This window comes from Apteryx rowi, unplaced genomic scaffold, assembly GCF_003343035.1.
Source record: "Apteryx rowi isolate R43461 unplaced genomic scaffold, aptRow1 scaffold_19, whole genome shotgun sequence".
NCBI lineage: Eukaryota > Metazoa > Chordata > Aves > Apterygiformes > Apterygidae > Apteryx > Apteryx rowi.
This window is the reverse complement of record NW_020448196.1, coordinates 114814-136603: the sequence shown is the minus strand read 5'-3', so window position 1 is coordinate 136603 and position 21790 is coordinate 114814.

The following is a 21790-nucleotide window of genomic DNA, read 5'->3' as shown; positions in this document are numbered from 1 at the left end:
GTGAGGGTGACAGAGCACTGGAACAGGTTGCCCAGAGAGGTGGTGGAGTCTCCTTCTCTGGAGATATTCAAAACGCGCCTGGATGCAATCCTGTGCAATGTGCTCTAGGTGACCCGCTTGAGCAGGGGGGTTGGACTAGATGATCTCCAGAGGTCCCTTCCAACCTCAGCGATTCTGTGATTCTGTGAAATGATCTGTCTGTTACTTTGAGACTAATGGTAATGGGCCTAATTCACCTGCTATATAAACATAGGAGTTTTTACATGAACAATATGAGTTTGATTAAAGACAATGAGCCCAATTCTCAGACATGTTACTAAATCTGTGCGTTAGAATATTGTAATTGAGGTGATCCACRGTAATGTGCATTTCTTGGATAGATTTCCCCCTGCATACTGTAAGCACTGAACAGTTAAACAGTTATTCAAAAAATCATTAGGAAAAAAACGCGAAGACTCACTGTCTCGTTTGAGTAATGGTGATGAAATTAATTCCTGAAGCAGACTTACTGAGATTTTAGTCCACAGTGTTTGGTTTTATTTTCAGGAGATAAATGTTATGGGTAAGGAATAGTATTTTATTCTGGTGGGGATGGCTAGGAATATTTTTGAAGTCAGTCTGTGTGTATCAACCATTTAGTTCTAGAGAAAATAATTTTTAAATTCCCTGCAAAGTGAAGAAATGTATGTAGAGAAAGGGGCACCTGTTGGGTGCATGTATCAAAATACTGATGCTAAGGGCAATTGCATATTACTTTCACCCTCTGATAAGATGTCAGAATATGTCTAATATCTAGACCTCGGAATTTCTTTCTAATGATGATTTGAAAGCTAGGAAGAATGTTCTCATTTGGAAAGGTTTGAGGCTGTGCTAGGTGTTAGATAATTATGCTCATGAGCATTTTAATCAAATCATAACTTATCTTGATCACAGGGAGAAATGATCACCAGTATAAGTTCTCTAAACCCCTTCCAGATGCAGTATGTTCAATATTCGAACAGTCCAGTCTTACCTGTAAGCATAAATGTCAAAGTAGGGAATATAAAATGTGATTGATTGGGACTTCCAAGGGAATCACAGATGTACAGAAAGAAGGAAACACATTAATGCATTAAACTCTAGATAGCATATATGGAAGGTAGGTTAGATGTGCTGTTCAACTGCAGTTGATGGAGGTTAAAGAGGTATTACTTCTAATTGTGCCTGCTGGCATTACTGCACGTCTGGCTACACTCAAAGCTGGTTCTGTCAACATAATTCCTTTATTTTTTAAATGCTATTAAGAAGCGTTTAGCCAGATGATATTGACAGATTAAGGGCTGGCTACACATCTGGTTATGCCAGAAGATGGGAGGAGAAGGTCGCCTGCAGTAGAGGTGAGGCTGCAGCTGGAAGTGGGGACTGCAGGAACTGTCGTCTTCATCTGGCTCCGCTTCAACTTTGGATCCTGCCCACAGTCTAGTCACAGCAACAAAATCACTCTTACATAATTATGTAACTCCAGTTTAGGCACATGAAAAAAGGTCATATACAGGTAGGATTAAAGTTAGTGGCTATCATAGCAGTCTTTAATTGAACCCTCCTAATGATGATATAGTTCAGATACAAATAAAGGTACAAAAATCTCCAGTGATTCAGCAACACAGTCTAGTTCTTCAGCTTGTATATGCTTTCTTTTTCTTTCATAAAATTAAAGAAGGCTTTTAGTGTTTCTCAAAACTTCCATGTTTGGAGTGAGAAATAAACTTTTCCATATATCTTGYTGGTAGCATGTTTGAAAACTGGGGACAGTGGATATCTGTCACATACAGCACAGTGGTGTGAGTTTAGAGCACTGGAAGTATACAATTCACAAACTTTTAAATTGGCTGTTATTTATTTTGTTCTTTACGGGAAAAGCCACGTGACTCCCCCAAAGCTGTTACAGATGGCCAAGTACATATAAAGGAATATAGGCTGTCAGTATGTCTCTGTGTGCTAGATGGGTTTGTAAACTGTATTGCTAAGATTTTATATAAATTTTACCTGGGAGAAAATGGATGGGCACAGTAGCCCATTATTGAACCAGATTGTCTCTCTTAGGTTAAGACTTTCCGTGTTAGGCTAGACAAAACCCCATCTGTTTACATTGCGCTTTACCAAATAAAGCAGTGTTTAGTTGCTTCAAGATTAACTTGTTTAGTTTCAGTGTTATGATAGAAAAGAGGATCCTAAAGCTCTGTTATATTGCCATTTATTTATTTATTAAGATGAGTAAGTACAGAGGAATGGATTTAGAGACTGAAGGTACCTTCCAATCTTGACATAAAAGAAGAAAAATCATCTTTAAAATATTTTTATTACCTATGATCTCCTTTTGGGGATGGGTTCTACTGGGAACTGCACTGAAGGACAGATTGGGAAATCCACCAAGAAACCATGGAGAATAAACTAAAATTATGTTTTTTATTATTGCACAGTTATGGTAATAGATAAGAATGGTAATGCAGCAGAAGAAAGGAATGGAAAGAAGTTCAAAAATGCAACTTTTATTGATAACCTACATAAACACCTAATTTAAATTTTCTAGACAATGTATATCATAAGAATCAACTTTCAGACTTCATAAGGGTGTTTTTTTGTTTGTTTGTTTTTAAGAATTTCAAAGGGTACTTTTGGCCTGGGACATTTATTGACTCATTTATGATTTATGTGAATGGACCTGTGTTTCAAATTTAAATTCTTTGTATACAGGCTTCTTAAATGCTTGATAGAAGCAAGTCAAAACCATGTTCATCTATTCAATTTATGTATTTTTTGTTAGTAACTGTGCTTTTGAGTATATTTAATTCTGAGCATGTATAGACTGTGTGCAGCATGACTTACTAATTTTGAGTTGCTGCTGTGTAAAACATTAGGGCTTTYAAATTGCAGGGGAAACTTGTATAATTTGTTTTATAATGGACAATGCAGCATTTTTGGAACAAATCCTTTATCATCTTTACTCATGTGAATGTCCTCATTGTCTTCAAGGCCCACTTGATAGAAATCACAGATGCAGTCAAGACCTCTGTGCCCTTGCAAAATGGAATCTCAGGCTATTTCTGTAGCCTTAGAAGTATTTTAAAATAATGATTCCAAAGGTATTTTTATAACTTTCAAATTTCTGTGTTTACTGAGAAACACATCATTCATAAATTGCCAGCTGAGGAATATGTAAATATATTCAGGAAAACTTTTCTCTGTAATAAGCTTTAGATCTTTTTTCCCCCCCTCCCCTTTTTTCTAATAACTACAATGAACATCTCTATTCCTATTCACATCCAATTTTTAAAAGCATTCCTAAGCTGGTGAACTGCAGGGTATCCTGAACTCTCTAACTGCCTGATGCCTTTGAAGGCCAAAGGCAGGGCTGCAGGATTTGGCCCTGTATAAATAATCTGAAACCACTCTCCTCTTCCTCTGTTTCTGCCCATTTAAGAGTCCAGGAAGGTGCTCCTAAGACCACTAGTTGAAAAACAAACTCTTGTGCTTGTGAAATTACAGGCACCAAAATGCAGCAGAAAACTGCTGCTTTAAATTACTGTGCATTGGAATTACTTTATTATGTTAGGAAGGGTTAAAGAGCTTAGGGGGGGAAGGGAGGCAACAGGGAGATCTATTTAGTTAATTGTTTCTTTAATCCCTAAACAGTTCATGCTACCTGTATTGATTGTCTTTCCCAACCAGATGTAAAAGCAGCTCTGTCCCTCCTCATCTGCATACAGGCTAAGTAGGAACTCTCCTTTGTTATTACAAAGGGATTTATTTCAATGGAGAAATAAAGCAGGGGGATGACAGATAAGGGCCCTTAAGCCCTTTGAGTATTACAGCAAGCTTGTAGGACGTGGGCCCCAAACACGATAAGCTTTGCGTTCTTCCTTAGCGGTAGAGCCTTGCGCAGCAAAGCGCAGTGGCCTGCACCGTGGTCACTTCCGATGTTTCTCTGGAAGAATCAGTCCTTGCAGAAATCCTGGTCTGCAGGTTTGCTTACCTGTGCTTAACTTTGAGAACAAGTACATGCTGTTTCCTGTGACATAGACCATGGTATGTTTTACATTCATACATACACATGTAAGTACTTCTTCAATTTTTTACGCTGCCTCTCAGTTTGGGACTTGGAGGAGATTCTCCAATGGCAGGGATCTCTGTATGGTAGATAGGTTTAAATGACTGATTAAAGTATGTAACAGCTTGATCCTCAGGGAAAAATGAAAGGTCACACAACTGCCTTTTGTCTCTCAGGTTTCTTCTTACAAATTTAGTGTCTGAGTTCACATAAAAATTCACTTCCACTACCTTGCCAAAACCAGAAATGCTGCAGTTGGCCTGTGCAAGAAGACTTTCCCTATCGCTCGCTTAACGGTTATGACAGGATGAGCATAGCTACAAAAATTTCAGAGTTTCAAGCTTCAAGAAAGATATCAAAGTTTCAGCCTTTCTTGCTTTTGCGCTGCCCAGCATAGAAAGTAAGTTTTTCTCAGAGATTGCAGAAGGAAAACATCCAATGTTGCATTTGAGAAGAGGTGACATGGCTTTAAAATGTTGTGTCTGCAGAATGGACAGCATCCTCTCAGTGGAAGTGGTTGGATAATGGCAGTTCAGGAGCTGATATTAAGCAAGTTGGTACATAAATTAGCTTGTATGTTCATTCACCCAGTTCTGGAAAGTTTAGTGAGTCCATAAGCTGCTTGCTTGCTTGCTGGAATTTGTTCCCTTAAACTAGAARAGGTGGCTCCAGGACTGGAGACTTCAGTGTTAGCTGTGCACTACTGCAAGACACAGCAGTTGCTCTAAGGAATTAAAATGCTATGTAGGCTTTCTTCCACAATCGCCTTAAAGGGCGTAAGGAAAGGATATGCCTATGTTTTTATACATCTAGCATATTTTCCAAAGACACTAAGAAAAGGAAAGACTATCTGAGATTTACAAAAATACGTTAAATCGAAATGCTTTGTGCAAGTCTAGAGCTATTTCAAAGTTCATTTAGACACTTATCACATTCCCTAAAAATATTTGTGCATATATACTATTGTGTTAGAATGTTTGTTCAGCTTGAAAATGATGACAGGTTGTTTTTTGGTTGCGCTGATTTTTAGTTTCTTAGACCAACATCTGTTAAGTGATATGAGAAGATGACTATAAAGGATTGTGTGGCTTGGCAGTCCTTATTTTTCAGGGGAGTAATAAGTTGTCTTCATCGATGATGTGTTTGTACCTTTCTTCAGCTGGTCAACCTGCTTTAAGTACCCAATAAAATAAATGTGTGGGTGTATGTTAGTATGGGTAGAAGTATGCATGTACACGGTATCGAATAATATCTGAATACACTCTGTATGTGAAGGCAGGAGTCATTTGGTAATGGCAAAAAATGTGAAGCATTAATACATAATTTGACTGCCTCATTTGTCCTCTAATATAGCTCTGTTTGTTTAAACAGATATGCTTAAATATATATATTATATAAATATTTTTGTCATGTTTGCCAGCCACGTTACTATCAGAACTGTCCCTCCAAATGAAGGGGTTTGGCTCTTAGCTAGTAAACTTTCTTCTATGGATGCAAATAATGAATTTTTAAAATCACAGTATAGAAAAATTAAGAAAGTAAATTTCCTTATTAGAAAGTGAACATAGTTCTGGGTATGGGGTCATGAGGTAACTTCAGATAATGGACGAGGTGTCACTTTTAGTTACATAAATTTTTTTTTTACATAATTTTAGAGGTTTTTATGGTTTCTCATGAGCTTACTGTAATTGGATTTATGATAACTGAAGACCCATGACAGTTCAATCTAAAACGGGTTCTCTGCATTAAGAAAAAAAAAAAGAAAATCAACTCCATATCTTTGAATTATCCAGGGATTAGAAAGTGATATTTTTCCCATGCGACAGAAACTTCTAGCTGTGAAGGGTTACAAGAAATCAGACCTTTAAATCTGTCACTTGTCCAGGACCAGATTGTGTTGGGCTCCATACTAGAGTAATTGGGAATGGAATTTTTCACATTTGGAAATGAAGAATTTCTCTGGTAGGTTGAAGCTACTCGAAGACTTGAAAATTAGGGAAAGGCGTAACTGCTGGGACTAATTGGTAGGCTCAAAATGAAGTTCTCAGAAGTGAATGATGAATCCAATTTATTGGATGGACACAACCACGTGTACGTATGCATCTGTGTAAATAAACAACCAAGGCTTGCAGAACAGTAGCAGTGTAGTAGAAATAAAAAATAGACAAATACATGAACGTCCTTCTTTATATATTCTTGCTCCAAAGCGATTGTATCATTTGTTGTTGTAATATGGGAAAGATTTTGGAGAGGGTTTTTCATTACCACACTTTTTCTATGCTTCCTTAATATGTGCTTTAGGTAAATTTTCCTTCCAGACTACGGTTTTCTTACTTAAAAATATGTATGGTTAAACCAGTATGTGCTGTACTGTGGGTCAGAGAGTTTGGAGGAGGGGGAAGCAAGCCGCTACTCCAAAACTATAAAGCATTATGTTTGACTGTATAAATAGGTTGTAACAGTTGATAAAGACTCTAATCATGCTATGGAACTAGAACAAGGCACATTTTGGAAGAAGTATCAAAAAGACCCTGGCTGTCTTTTATTATCGTCAAACTAGGTTAGATTTGATAGAGAATAAATGTTTTAAAACACTTGAGAAAATACAGAGGCACGCACTCGCAGACTTTGGGAGCACTCACGGCAGCTCAGCAGACCAGCTCCGTGGAGGTTCATGCTGAAGACCCAGGCCTTTGTGCCCGCTGGCAGTCTTGCGATTTGTGCCTCTATCTTGAAACTGATGATCGGGGCTGCTAATACATCTTCCGGTGTGTGTCTGAAAGCAGCTTGTAACAGAGCGTATTGGCATATCAAGAACTGAGGAATACCTCTCCTGGCTCATGTTGGGTTATTCCATTTATAGCACTTAGTGACAGGCCAGCTGTGGTATTTGCAAACTATATCAACTAACCCGTGTAAAGAGGGATAACCTAGAGTACATTACATGAAAACAGCTATTGTTATGCTAAAGTGACACTGTGATTTATGAAACATCAGACAACATGCCTTTGAAGAAGCCTTTCTTTATATCTGTCTTTTTTGCTTACTTCTGTTGTCTTAGTGACGCACTGTCCCTCTAGGCTCCTGAGATAGTTCTGTGGCCCTGTTGGAAATGAATGGAAGGCCCCTTTTTCTTTCTAAACAGGAAAAACAAAGCTATGAATGAGGAATTGGGAGAGAATGGGAAAGTGAGTCACTGTGCTTTGTCACAGTAACACTCATTTTATCACACCTGACACAAGCTGAGCAGTACTTAACAGTTCAAAGGAGAAAACCAGGCCTTACTCTGGTATTGTTTAGTTTCAGTTCCAGAGCTGCTGAAATATTAAAATGCTTCTCAAATGTGTGCGGGGGCTTTTTTTGTTTCTGTTTTTAAAGAAAATATCCAGATGAAGCTGTTTAAGCAAGACTCCATTTTTTTTCTTTAACGCCAAGCATTCTAAGACAGTCTGTGAAATAACTGTGGCACTTACTTAACGGTCTTAATTTCACTTTTAAGCAGTAGACCCATATTTTATGCTTCTGTGTTACAAGCTTTTCAAGGAATGTCTATGTTTTGCCAAAAATAATTACCCAGGCAAGCTTTCTAACAACATCTTTTTTTGGCATCAGTTTTCTTGAAATGTAGAGTGTATTATTTTTTTCCTTGGAGCTTTGTTGCTGCACTTCTCTTGTGTTTCCATATTGTGCTAGAACTGCATGCTAGGCTTTAATAACATGAGGTGAAATTCAGTAGGTCAGGAGCCCAGCCATACTCTCACTGAGCCCAGTGGCACAACAGCAGTGCTTCCACTGCCTGCAGTAGGGGACCAAGCCCCCAATCTTTTCTGGACTGGAAAAGGTAAGGGCTGTCCCTTGGTGAATGGGAAAAGTGGATGGTCCAGCAGGTCTCTGAAAGATAGTGTGCCCAGGCTTAGTGCTTTGTACTGCATATTTTGGGGGAGGAGCGGGGTGGGAAGTGGTGGTGGTGGAGGAGGCATTTCAGTTTCTCACAATAGTTTTGAAGAAGATGCATGAGAAAAGAAACGAGCAGTAGTTTTTTGTTTGGAAATGGTACCCCCTATGTAAATAGCAATACTGACTTCCTTTGTAAAGCACTTTGGAATTTCACTAGTGAAAAGTGGTAAGATCAAAGTATTCTTATTATGCATGTAGGGCCTAAGGTGACTTTAGTAAAATAAAATAATATGATTTTTTTTCCTGCCACCTACTGTTGATGAAATCTTAATCGCATTTATATTATTATTCCTCTAGCCTGTGTGGAGATTCAGTAAAGCTTGAAAAGCATAGTCAATATTATCGGTCAATAGTTCTGTTCACTGAAGGTATACGTTTAAACACTGAATAGAGCTATTTTTCCTTTGCTAAACAGACACAGCTGTCTTTAAAATGCTAGTTGAAGTTAGATGCAAGTTGAGTTATAAGCTAATGAGTTACACCATGCCTTCAAAACAAGTAAAAGTAAAAACAGCTGCAGAAGTAGACTAGCACATAAACAGAGGGACAAATTCTCTCCGTGAAGTCACATCATAAACCAGTGTTATAAACATGCCTGTGGAAGCAGTTTGCTCTGTTTAAACCTACATAGAATAAACACACAAACTCAACAAGACCTGGTTTATAAAGAGTTAGAAAAAGGGGGAATCGCCATCTGCTTCCCTGGTGGTGTTTCTCCTCCTTCAAGCTGTGGCAGCTGCCAGAATGAAGACTAGCGCCTGAACAGCAAACCATTGAAAATTGCTTGCAGTTTGGTGTTTCGGTGGGAAGCGCTCACACGAGGCTGCCGTGAGCGCGCAGGTGGAATTCTGTTGGGTGCAGCTTTGTCTGGTTTGAGGCTGTGGTTTCTGTCTCTGTCACACTTTATGAAATCCCAGTCTTAGCACTTAGGTTACGGTAGGTTATAGAAACTCAAGCCTGTGCATCCTGGCTCAAATTGCTTTTCTAAACAACTCCACTGCTATAGTAACACGTACAGCAAATTCTCTCATGGGAGCCCGGGCATGTGTATATAGCAGTAAGGTGCATGGTAAAAAGCGGTAACAAAGGTAGCTTTATGAGAAAGAGCCTTGGAGCGTGTGGGGGGGAATCTTTATTTGCATGATATACCATATCCTCCCGCTTTCTAATTGGTACTAATTGACAGAGAATGTAATTTGCAGTCTTTAAGCCACCGCTAGTTCATAAGGGTTTGCTTGCGCCATTGTTCAGCCTACTGGCTGCCCTTTGCTTATTAAGTGTGGTCAGTACTCAGAGCTTGCCTCTTGAGAGATGTGTATGTATTATCAGCCCTCCTACAGGCACCAAAGGCTTGTCAATCACTGTGACCTCCAGAACCCTCTAACAAGCCCAGCAAACAAGGCATTGAGGTCTGCAGTGGGTTTTTTTATTTTTCAGCCGGGCTTTTTGGAGTGGGGTTCTCTAATTATTTGCAAGTGTATGCAAACACTGAAGGAGAATTAGGAGCATCAAGTGGGGCCTCTGCTTTTATTAGTAGCCTCTTTCTTTTCTAAATAGATGTCAAACATATTCTTTACTCTTTAGACAGTTAACCTTTCATCTCTCCTGTAGCAGAAATTCCACTCTCTGAGGTATGCTAATTTGCTATTTGCAGTATTCTAAAGTAGAGGGAAAATGTCATTTACAGTGCTGTCATTAAAAAATCCTTTATCCAGGTTGTACATATTTTCTACATTCCGGTTGCATTTTATTTAATAAAATGAACCCATCTATTCCCCTTCTCCTGAAAAGAAAACAGACAAACAATCAAAGATGAATCTTAGCCGTAGATGATTCTTTCCCAGGCTTGAATTCAGTACAAAGTATTCACATTTACTGAGAGGTAGGATGCAAACATCCTCCATCATCTGTGGTGGCCTTCTAGCCTTACTCCAGGCTGGAACAATGAAGCCAGCGTGGCCTGTTTCAACATTTCTGTTACTGTTACTAAATAAAATTCTTTTATGCAAGACAGGATATTGAAAGGGATAAAATGGCAAAGTAAAAAGCACAGTAGGGTAGGACTTGTGGAAAAAAATGAAACTTTTATTACCTCTCTTTCTGAAGTGACCATCTTGGTGGGCTGGTCTGTGTGATATGGTAACGTATTTGAGGCAGCTCTGACCGTCTGGGTGAAGTGGTGTGCTAACACATAGCACACTATGAGCTAGCTCGGTTTTCTCCATGCAGTGCTTTACCCTCAGTAACACCGGTGTCATGTTGCGAGTTGCAGAGGAGAGCGCGCGCGCTTGTTCGTCGGCGTGTGTTACCTCCTTAGAGTGTCCCGAAAGCCCCTGTTGTCTCTTTGGAAGCGCATAAAGTGTGGCTGCATCTCTTCTGGGTTAAGTCAGTTGGCTGTAGTGAGAAAGAGCTCTCCCGGTCCTTGTCAGCGCTGGGCAAACACGCTGTGGCTGCTGTCATATTAGCGAACCATGTCATCTGTGACTGCCTCCAGCACAGGTATTTTTGCATGTGCTTGCAAGTTTACAGCTGCCCTGGGAAAAGGTGTGCTCTCAGTATTCACTGAACTGTTTGAAGAACTTGGTATGCTCTTTAGAGATGCTCTGGTTATGGTCTGTGTTCAGTCGTGGCAGGGAGGAGATTTGCACCAAACCATGGAGGTGTTTCCTTCAAAATATGCAAAGGTCTGTGGAGAAGATGTGCCTACAGAAGATCACTAGCCCCCTCTGCATCTTTGAGGTTATCTATCAAGAAATTAATTTGTTTACTTTTCATGCTCTTCCCCCTAACCCTTTTCCTATTCCTTACAAGGGGAGTGGTGTTCAGGGGCAGCTGTGAGCTATCCAGAGTTGTTTATACTAACTTTGGAGCCCAGGATTTTGAATCAGGAGAACAGATACCTGTTCCCCAAACCACTAGGTATTTGAATAACTCTTCCACTCCCCTCCCCCACCCCCCAAGAAACTGAGAAATGAAAATACCTCTTCTTGTCCTAAGTCATGCAAGGCTGTTATTTTATTCCTAGTACTTCTTCCTCTTATCCATTTTTTGTTTTGTAATGAGTTATACATTTTTCTAACAGCTTTCGTTGGAAAGCTAAGCCACACTTGTGTTTTGAGGATGTGCTTGTGCAGGAATCTTCTCATTCTGCCAGACTCAAGCCACTGGTGAGCTGTTTTTTTAATATAATTTTAATAAATAGTTATTCATGGATTTTGTGATGTTTCTACATGAGGTAAATCTTTTCGTTTGCCACAGACAGTTAAGGAGGGCAGGAGCAATCACACGATGGGGAAAAGTAATAAAAAGTCAAATTAGCTTTTAAATCCAAATAGTTCAAACGAATATTCTGACCATTAAACAGCAGTAGACTACTTGGAAAACATCACATTTATTAAGTTGGTTTGAAGTATCTTCAGGGTATCTACTTTGTTCTGTTTCATTGTTTGAACTGTTTTCCTGGTAAGTTAAGGTAAGGGAGTGTCAGTTGTTTGGGTTATTTTTGTAAGCTGCTGAAGGCATTCACGTTTTCAGGCAAATGAATTTAGCCCTTCGCATGTGAACGGTCCTTCCGCAGTACCTTTGCTTTGTATGCAGCTAAGTGAAAAATTAGAGCTTTGTAAATGAGTTCAGTTTGGGGTGCTGATATGCTGTTTTGTCTGCTTACCCTGGGAATAGGAAGGATGAAAGGGGGAGGAGAAATAATTATGGGCAAAACAGTAACCTTTTCTTCTTCTCCCAGACGTTCACATAGGCAAAGAAAAACACAAATGTTTCCTTGCGTATCACGTACTTAGACATTTTGTTAAGATGGATCTTTGTGGATTCCTAGGAGGAGACTCCAATTTGTATTTAGTCTGAAGTAGTTTGGGGGGAAGAAAAATAAGCCAGAAGCCCAGTGCAGTGGTACTCTTTTGTTTAGGTCTGGAGGACTGGCTCAGTTAATGTCTTAACAGGGGAATGTTTTCAAACAGTTTCGGAGAAGGCAGAAAGGTTATTATTTTTTTTAATGATGTGGCAAAACACACAGCTTAAACCAGGAAATTGGGAACAGAATGGCCAGTGAATGTGATGGTCATGGAAATAACATTTTTGGCTTTTGTTTTATTTTGTTGGTTAGTTCCCTTCATGCAACATGAGATGTGTTATTTTTTCTCCCTCCTTGGTATTGGTTGTAGTTTTTTATGTTTGCTGCAGATGTTCAGGAAACTAATTCCACCTAGGTCTACCTTGCCACATCCTGCTTTTATTCTGCTGCACAGATCAATTTGCAGTTTATTCCTCTTCCCTCTTTCCTTTGTCCACAAACCCATCCATCAAACCCTCCCTCCCTCCCCACAAGTCCTACTGGAGGGGGACCTGCTCCTTTCTTAGTCTCAAGGCTATTTTGGCAGAGGAATGGAGGCCAGATTTCTGTCAGGTCAAGGTGCCATCTATTAAGACTGTGTTCACATTTTCATTATGAGACCCTATTTGAGGGATTTATAACTTGACTGTAAAAATTTGCTCCGGGCTGAGCTTGTCATACATGRTTTCATCAGAGGGGAACTTGTTACTGGTCTTGCATAGATGCTCTCAGCCAAAACACAGGCGCAGGCTATTGTTCTCCCCCCACCAGAAGACGGAGACAATAGAGTTGCTGGAGAGCATCTTTGTTTTGTTTTTATTTCGTTTTTAGGCATCCATGGGGTCTCAGATGTGCTAATACTTTTAGCTAAGACTGTGTTTTGGCAGGCTCTGACAGGCTTTCTGAAGCCCGGAGTCTGGCTGCTGCTGCCAGCTTCCTCCCTGGGTTTTTATATGTATTGCTTATAACCTGAGTCTAAATTACCTTTATTTTAGATTAACGTCAAGATAATAAAGGACAAAAGTAAAGTCTCTGCTTGAGGTTTACTGCATGAAGCTGAAAATATGTTGGGAAGCAAGATGGTTGCTGTGCAGTGCTGTTGTGGCTGGGAGGCGTGAAAGCCGTGGTGCAGTGAGGGGGCAGTGGCGGGAAGCCTGTGTCAGCTCCCCTCTTCCTCACTGCAGAAGACTCTGAGAGAGCATCTCCTCCCGCAGGGCAGCCGCTGTTTTCTTCCGCCACAAAGAACTGCTGACCTGGCGAGGGCCAGCGGGGTGCTCTCTAAGGCCCTGCAGAGGCACTTCATATACTGCATGCTTCTGAAGCCGCCTGTATTTATGGCATGCCAAAGAAAGGGTGAGAAAGGTGCCCGAGGGGAGTGAGTGGACAGAAAGAAGCACCTCCCTGTGTTTCTGCATGCTTTTTTGGGGATGCAGTTGTGGTGYGAGACCTCAGAATACAGGCAAGGAGAGATCAGCATCGCTGAAAAGTTCTTGGCTGATTCCACAACTAAGGAAACAAAGATGTTAATCCCATTAGGGAATTCCTTATCTTCTTAAATACCACGTTATCATGGGCAGAGGAAAACCTGTGCACCCATCACTCTGGAAATGTCCTTTTGAACTTGCCAGAGGCTGCATGTGTTGCTGACAGATGCACCTACCAGGAATATAACTCTCTGATGATAATTTTCTAACTTCAGATTGGCAGATTTTCTATGGTTAGCAGTGAAGAGCCTAGTGAAGTGTCTCAGGTTGAAGAGTCTCCGTATCCAAGACACCTAAGCCAAACCATACTTCCCAGACAGGGGACTTCTTTTTAATAGCTTTCTCAAATAGGAGGCTTTTAAATGGGTCATTTTGTGCAATTATTTTGGCTTCAACATATTAACATACATTGTAATCAAATAGTCAAAACAGGTAATGGTTGCACAGGCTTGCTAACCTTACAGGTTTACAAAGTTAAGAGAGAAGGTTATTCAAAGCAAAATTTAGTAAATACCACAAAAGACACTACAATTTCCTTTTTGAGTTAGGAACAGTAAAACAGGACAAGTTACAGAAAATTCTACCGAGGACTTAGTTATGAAATAGCTTTATCGTTGATTTTGTAGTCAGATAGATGAACGGGTAGGTTTTGTGTTTACAAATTACACATTCCTTAGGTGGATTTTGTACATGATCTGCAGTTTAGGCACAATACAGCTCAGGTTGATATATGCAAGCTTCACTTAATTATTTCATTACTTTTTTTTCCAAACAAGTGGTAGGATTTACATCTTGGTCTTTCGGTTTTACTCCCTTCTGTTAAATTTATGTGATAGTGCATGTGCTACAGAGGCACACATCAGGTTGCAGAGTCTTCTCCAAGTTTAAATTTTCACCAGTTCTCTTCATACAAAAGGATTTTTGTTCTAATAATGGATAATTAATACTAGTTACAAAATACATTTGATTAAATGTAGGTAAATTTACACAGCAATGATGGTTAAGAACTGGAATATAGTTCCAGAGCTCAGGCAGACATCATTCAGGGAAGATGTACTTTCCAGCATTATTTTCTATTATTCTAAAATATGTCAGTTTTATTTTTAAAAGCTATGCTGTAGTATTCCTGCAATATCTCTTTTCTAGTTCCTTTTCATTCATTTAGCCGTCTTAGTCACTGGCTGTTAAGATCCGCACTCTTTTTAATTAAATGTGTAGGAAACTTTGCTTTTGCACAGGGGCTTGTGTTACCTGAAGCCACAGTTGTATTTGTGCATGTGTCATCTGTAATGGGTGACTGTCCACAGCTCTGGCATGGCTTGAGAGCGGCTCCCTTGCTGGGGTCGCACCGTCAGCCTCGGCAAGATGTAAGGCCTGCTGCCACCACCGGTGTCCGGCTGTGGCGGGAGGGAGACCTGCCCTGGCTCCCGCAGTTCCCGTCGCAGGCGGCACCCCGGCCCGCTTCCGCCCGCCCGCCCGCGGGGAGGCCGCGGGGGGCGGGATGGCTGCGGGTGGCGGGACGGCTGTGGCTCCACACGGGTGGCGGGATGGCTGCGGGGGGAGGGATGGCTGCGGCTCCACACGGGGGGCGGGATGGCCGCAGGTGGCGGGACGGCTGTGGCTCCACGCGGGTGGCGGGATGGCTGCGGCTCCACGCGGGGGGCGGGACGGCCGCGGGGGGCGGGACGGCTGCGGCTCCACGCGGGGGGCGGCGGCGGCTCCTGTGCCTCGCTGGCCGGGAGGCGTGGGGCGGCGCGCCCCGCCGCTGTGAGGTGCCGCGGGCTGTGCGACGGGCTTGGCGTGCGGCTCACCTGGTCTGCCACCGTGTGGAAAGGCTGGCCTCGGGGTTTGCCAGGCTTTCCGTTAAATACTGATAAACATTTACTGTCAGCCAGATCACAGCACTTAGGTCTTGACTCTTATTTGAAGGATAAACGCTGATAGCTACTTAAAAATAGAGCTTCTTTCTTCTTATGAGAGAAAACCCCCTCGCATCAGATATCTTTCTTTCTAGTTTGATTTTAAAAATATTTCTGAACATTGATAAATATGTAGGTCAAAGCAAATATTTGCATAATAACTAAACTGATAAAGAACACAGCTGTGATCTTGACAAGGATTAAAAATCATCTGTGTAGGTTGCTGGTGGTTTTTTGTTTTTTTTTTTTCCTTCCTCTAATCCATAGCTGTAATCATTTGCAGCACACAGTGATAGCACACAGGCATGTGTACCAACCAGATGTAATAGATTGTAATTACTCTGAAGGAGAGTTTCTGGTCTCTCAGGGCAGTAAGCTCTGACCTAAAGTTTTACATGACAGAAATGATAACTGCTGTGAAGGAGCTCTTGATGGCAAGCATTCACTTGTTAAAAAGGGCTTAAGCAGGTGATTGCGCAAACGATCCTSCTAACTTCAAGGCTGATACTGTGATGTAGGACCTGATCCTGCAAATTCTTTAAGCCACAGCTCCGTGGGATGAAGGGTTTGGCAGATCTGCTGGGTTTAGATCTTGTGTCTTACCCTGCTGCGGGAGATGCATCCCTGTAGTTGAGCATTTGGCGCACTCAGTTATGCTGACAGTTTGCACGCTAGGAAATGGATCAAGGGATTGATCAAGATCAAAAATAATTCCTCAATACGACACCTATTGTTATTTTAACCAGGTCACTTTTCTTATCTGGGTCCACATCATGGCCCCAAAGTAGTTGTTTTGGTACAATTCAAGGGGCAGTACATTGCCCCGTGGGTCAGCAGTTCCTTTAGTTGACAACAGTGCTGAAAACCTTGTGTTGTAGAAGAGCTACAGCATGAAGCCTCAAGATGTGGTTATTATCAATTATGCAAATAGCTTAACTTTTCCGAGGTAAATAAAAACAATGACGGTTTGAAGAAATTAGCTTTTATTGGGCTTTTACTGTTAAGTCAGATGATGCTGTCTGAAGACAGTGGGATCATAAGTAATGGAGCAATGCTACATTTGCCCTTCAAGTGATAAAATTTACACACAAGAAAGTGGTCGGTTTTGCTGTTTTTACTATGATTGAAATCTCTCTAATCGCTGACACACAAACACAAAATTATTTTGCATGCAACTACTGAATGAAATCCATTGGCCAGGCTAGATCCGCAGTGTTGCTAGTGCAGCCTGCTTGCCCACAGGGTGTTCTGTTATGTATATAATGCCAGTCCATAGAATAGAACTGATTGTGCTCTGCTGCAGTTTACTAAAGGATCCTCTTGAAGCAGATGAGACTGTTTTTTCTAATCCTTTTATATTCAGTGTGACTACTGGAAGTTAGTATCTTTAAAATCTTATTTTTGTCATTAGAGTCAGCAGATGAGTCTTAACATCTCTAGCAAGAAGATATGGGGTCTAATAAGGTGATATTGTAGTATAAACTTGTTTAAAAAGGAAACACTTGTTTTGTGCACAGTGAATGTGAATTTGAATATTAACTCTTGTTACAGAACCTGCGTTTGAGATTAATCTTTCTTTTTTCCTTTGCTTCTGCTTGGAATTGCTATTAGTAAATTGTAACAGGGCATGATTCCAAACTTAAATGTTGCATTCAACAAAACAGCAAATAACTTCAAGGTAATGATGCTTTCAAGGCATATACACATCCAGTCCTGTGTTATAACACAGTTTTCTGTCTCAGTAAAGGCTTTTTCAATTTTAGTAGTAGTTTTTATTTTCTTAATGGAGTAAAAAGTTGACACATTGAAATACTCATGAGTTGAAGGTGATGAAAGTGTAGATCTTGCATTAAAACATTCTTAGCAGAGTATATTCTGAGGGGAAAAGAGGACTGTAGGAGGTAAATGACTTAATTAGGATGCGGCTAAAAATTCTCTCAAAATAAGCATCTATTGTATAAGCTGAGACAATAAGCAGCATGAGTATAAATATGCAACTTCAGGGCAGAGCTGATTTTCTCTGGCAACTTCAGATCATGACTGTGAGATGTGCTTGTGTTAACACTCTCTGTACCACCCAAGTTCCCAGTTCAGTTCAGATTCAGCAAAAACCTGTAATTCTATTTGTTTTGGGTAAATTTAGCAAGCTGCTCCTGATTACACCTTAGCCTGGGACCATCTGTTGATGGTGAGGCTCTCAATGGAGTCGTTTCTGCAGGCAATGAATGGGAAAAGGAGTGAGGCACCAGTGCTATTAGTAAGCAGATGCATGCTATCAGTGAACGTCCTTCCCGCCTTTCAAGCTGCCAGCTCTTGGTATTGATGGAGTGTCAGATGCCTGCAAGCCATTGCAGCCGAAGGCAAGGAGAAGTGCTCTCGCAGGGCCCATTCATCACGTATTTCTACTGGTCTTTGATGGAAAGGAATTCTGAAGGCGCGGTTTTGTATGCGAGCGGAGGGAAAGGTCGGATCCTGCTGTGCTCTTCTCCAGCTTACCCGTGAACACGTGTGTGTTTTCCAGCAGAGCCCTGTCAAAAGACTTGCATCACAAATAACAGGATACAGCTGCTATTCATAACAAAATGAGTAAATGCAAAGTGTCAGGGTTAGATTATTTTTAATTCCATTTCTACTACTGAGGTTACTGCTAGTTAATTCACTTCAGATTAAAAAGATGCTGGATGAAAAATACCATTTTAGGGGATCCTGTTTAGGAAATATGACCTAGGCATACTGGAGAATTTATAAATGCTTATTGTTGGTGGTAGTGCTATTAAAGGTGCTAGGACTAAGTCTGGTGCTAGTGCTGTGGGGTGGTGGTGGTTGTTTTGGATTTCCTCCCCCCAAGTCCTCTGTAAGCAGCAGCTCCCTTTTGCAGGGAGACACAGGAGACAGCTTGTGTAAGATGGCATGAGCTGCTTCATGCTGTGTCTCAAAACAATTGGAGGAGAGAGGTAGACAGGACAATGTGATAGACTGGATAATGAGTTGTCTGTTTAACTCTGGGAAACCTGAATAAGATCAGTGAAGTGAAATGACTGGTTTACAGTTTGATGCTAAGTGGTATATAGTAGCTCGCTTCACATAACCAGCAGTTTGCTGCTCATTAGAGTTAGCAGTTTCGTTCAGATCCTCTTTCTGAGTTGGCAAGGGTGGAAAGAGAATTTTCCAGTCCAGATATTGCTAATCCTGTTCAGGTAGGAAGATAGGTTTGTTGCGGAGGCTTCACTTGATCTATGGTTTCTGTTGCTGAACCATACAATACCAGCACTTCCATTAGCCCTCAACTTTTGTGAACCAGGAAAGGCGGGGGAAAGATACAAGTAAAAATTTGTGCATCCATCAAAATCTTCTTGGACCATATCTACTGCATAGATTTAAAATCCACATATCCTGGTTCAAGGAAAAGTAGGATACTGAGAGTCACTAAAGCTTACATTGCCAGAAGTTCCTGACATTTTGAATTAATAATTTAATGATTGTGTATTTGATTTAGTTTTGTGACAAAATGTTATGACTGCACATTTAATATGAAATAGGTGGCTAAGAACTTAAGATTGCTGAACTGTACTCTGTATTTCCTGTCAGTAGTTCAGTGTTAAGCATTTCCCTTCCTGAAGAAGAAATGAAAGTAATGAAAGTACTAGTAGTTTCTGAATAGCCTGAGATGGCCCTATTTATAATGCTGGAATCCAACAAAACCACGTTGTATTCTTCAGTGCACCAATCCAGTAAATAGGTACAATTTCTGACAGTGCATCAAGGTGTAAGGTATAATTCCATGCATGTGTGTATATAGTGCACAGGAGAAGTGAGGTGAGAGTTAAGTGTGTGGTTTGGAATTGATGCTTTGATAGCTTTTTCTTTTTTTCTAAATAAAGTCAAATCTTACATTTACTTATGGTAGCCAGTGATTCCAAAAACAAATGTCAGGCTTCAAATATTTCTACAAACTATAGGAATTATTTGTGTAATAGTAACATTTGGAGTTGTAAACTAAGACAGATTTATTTGTGCTAAGTGTGCCGCACTGAAGCAAGGACTGGGTAGTGGGCAGGACAGGCACAAGACAAGATGGAAAGTAGGGATGTAACAGGGCACATTGTCCAGGATCATACAGCATGTTGCTGATCAAACTGGGATATTGGAGGTAGACTGCTGTACTGAATCTAGTGGTCTATTTGCTAGATTATGCTTCTTTCCTATCAGTTTGTACCTTAGACAAATAATCAAAATCTCAGTAATACAGCTTTTCTTACTCATTTTGAGTAGTAGACTTTGTACAGCTGCTCACTGACTCCGAAACAAGGCATTTATAGGTGTGCCTAGTAGTTGGGTTCATGTTCCCCTCTAAGCCCTGTCTGCTTCCATTGAAGTCAACAGAAAAAATCCCACTGGCTTTTGGATGGAGCTGGGCTTGAGCCCTTTGTAGATTTAACTCTGGGATTTCAGGTCAGCTCTCGTGAAATGGTGCTCAGTAACTTCCTTGAAGACTTTCATAGGCGATAGCCTAAATCATAAAACCATCTGAATAATTTTGTGCACTAGACAGTGCTTGAAAAGTCTCTTAGCTTCATCAAAAGGAATTGTTTTTTCCAGGTCATGGCAGCTGGCTATTCATAAGGGAGTTCCACTAACACTGCATTCTTCTGCTGCATCTGGTTTGGTGATGCATGAGGAACAGTTCAGCCTTCATTTTTGATATGATAATGTCAAGGTTACGTGGTACCACATGGCCCTTACCTTGACATATTTAAAGATCATGGTTGCAACACAGGATTGCTTCTCAAATTCATGACTGTTCAAGACAGTGTAAAACAATAAACAAGCAATGCATGTGCTGCTGACCTTAAGCATAGGTGAAGGTCTAGGATGTTTGGTTGCAGCTTTTATGTCTGCTGATATGATACAAAAGAGAAAAAAGACACTTAAAACCTCACCTAACTGAACAGCAGTAACACAAAATCACGGTTTTCAGGTGTTTCTTGAAGTGCTTGTTTGAATTAAATAGCAAAATGCAACAGAATATTAAGGCACTTGGTCAGGTAGGAAAATACAGATTAATGACATCCTGTTGCTTTCATCATAATGGAAATATATAATACAAGAGCAAAGATCCATTCTGTACCAAGTTACAAATGATAATCTTTTCTTTCCCTCCTCTATTCCCCTGTGTGGCCATTTTTGAAAGAATCCAAACCAAAACAAAGCTCAAAAAGCAGAATACTTGTTTATGATGAGCTGTTACAATCCAAAGGAGATAATGTCAACATCTGCTGATGGGACCCTGTGGTCTGGGTCAGGCTGCAAAAGTATGGCATTTGGATTTAAAAAGTGGTAGTGGTGGGGGGAAGCTCTAGTCAATAGACTGTCAAGAGAGCCAAGTCACAGCTGCCTTGGAGCTATCGATCAGGACAATTTCACCAGGCAAATTAGCTCTACCAGAGTGGCTGCGGAGCACCACAGAACTGAGTCACCAACCTGGTTTTATTTGTTTGGCTTCTCCAGATACTCTGTTTGGTTTACCTGCTTTGCGATCAGTGTGTTATTCTGTGCTTGGAAGATTGATCCACCTGCGCTGGTAATACCTCCACCTTAGGGCATTCATATCTTTTCTCCCATGTTGCAAGAAAGCATTACAATAAAATGGCTTACACTGGCAGGGAGAGCAGGAGTTTGGAAAAAATAAGCTCTCTGTTATGGCAGCTTTAATTAAAAACAGAAAAAATGTTTTATTCTGGTGTAGTCATTAGTTGATACCTCTATATTTAGTATACATCTGGGCTAAGACTTTTGCCAGGCATGTGCTTCAAATGTTAGGGTTTATGGGTTTTTTCCATCATTGTCTGTCCCTATTGGTTTCAAAAGATGATAATCACAGCTTTAGGGTGAAAATATGTCAGGATTTTTATGCCACAAAAGGCATAAAGCAAGGATGATGTGAACATGTGGAGAAAAAGCCTTTGAATAACAGAAGTGTAAAAAAGTACTGATAGAAAATAGGCAAGGAGGATTATGTTTACTTGCTGAACTTAAACCTCCGGTTGCAGATGTGGTAATTTTTTTCTTTCTTGATATGAATTAACCTGGATACTGCGAAGTGCTCCCTAATGACAACCTCCTTGACCCTTTAAGTAAATAGTAGTTTGTGGGTGAGAAACATAGTTCTTTAACACCTACAGCATGTGATTTTTTTGTCATGGCATTTAGAGGAAGACTGACTGTCTACTAGTTCAGGTCAGCAGGTATTTCTGAAGTATAACCTGTAAAATAACTTACTACTTTAAAGCAGCTCTATCGTTAAGCTATTATTAAGGAGCCCATAGGCTGAAGCCCTAACCTGGAGGAAAGGTTACAAGACTAGAAGGGCTTTATTTTCGGTGGAGCAAATGGCAAGCCTCTGAACATCGTGTCTGTTATGCATGACTCTTACGGTAGTAACATAGGTCAAATATGCTGGCAGGAAAAAAAGAAACAAAACCCCCTCCCAAATCCT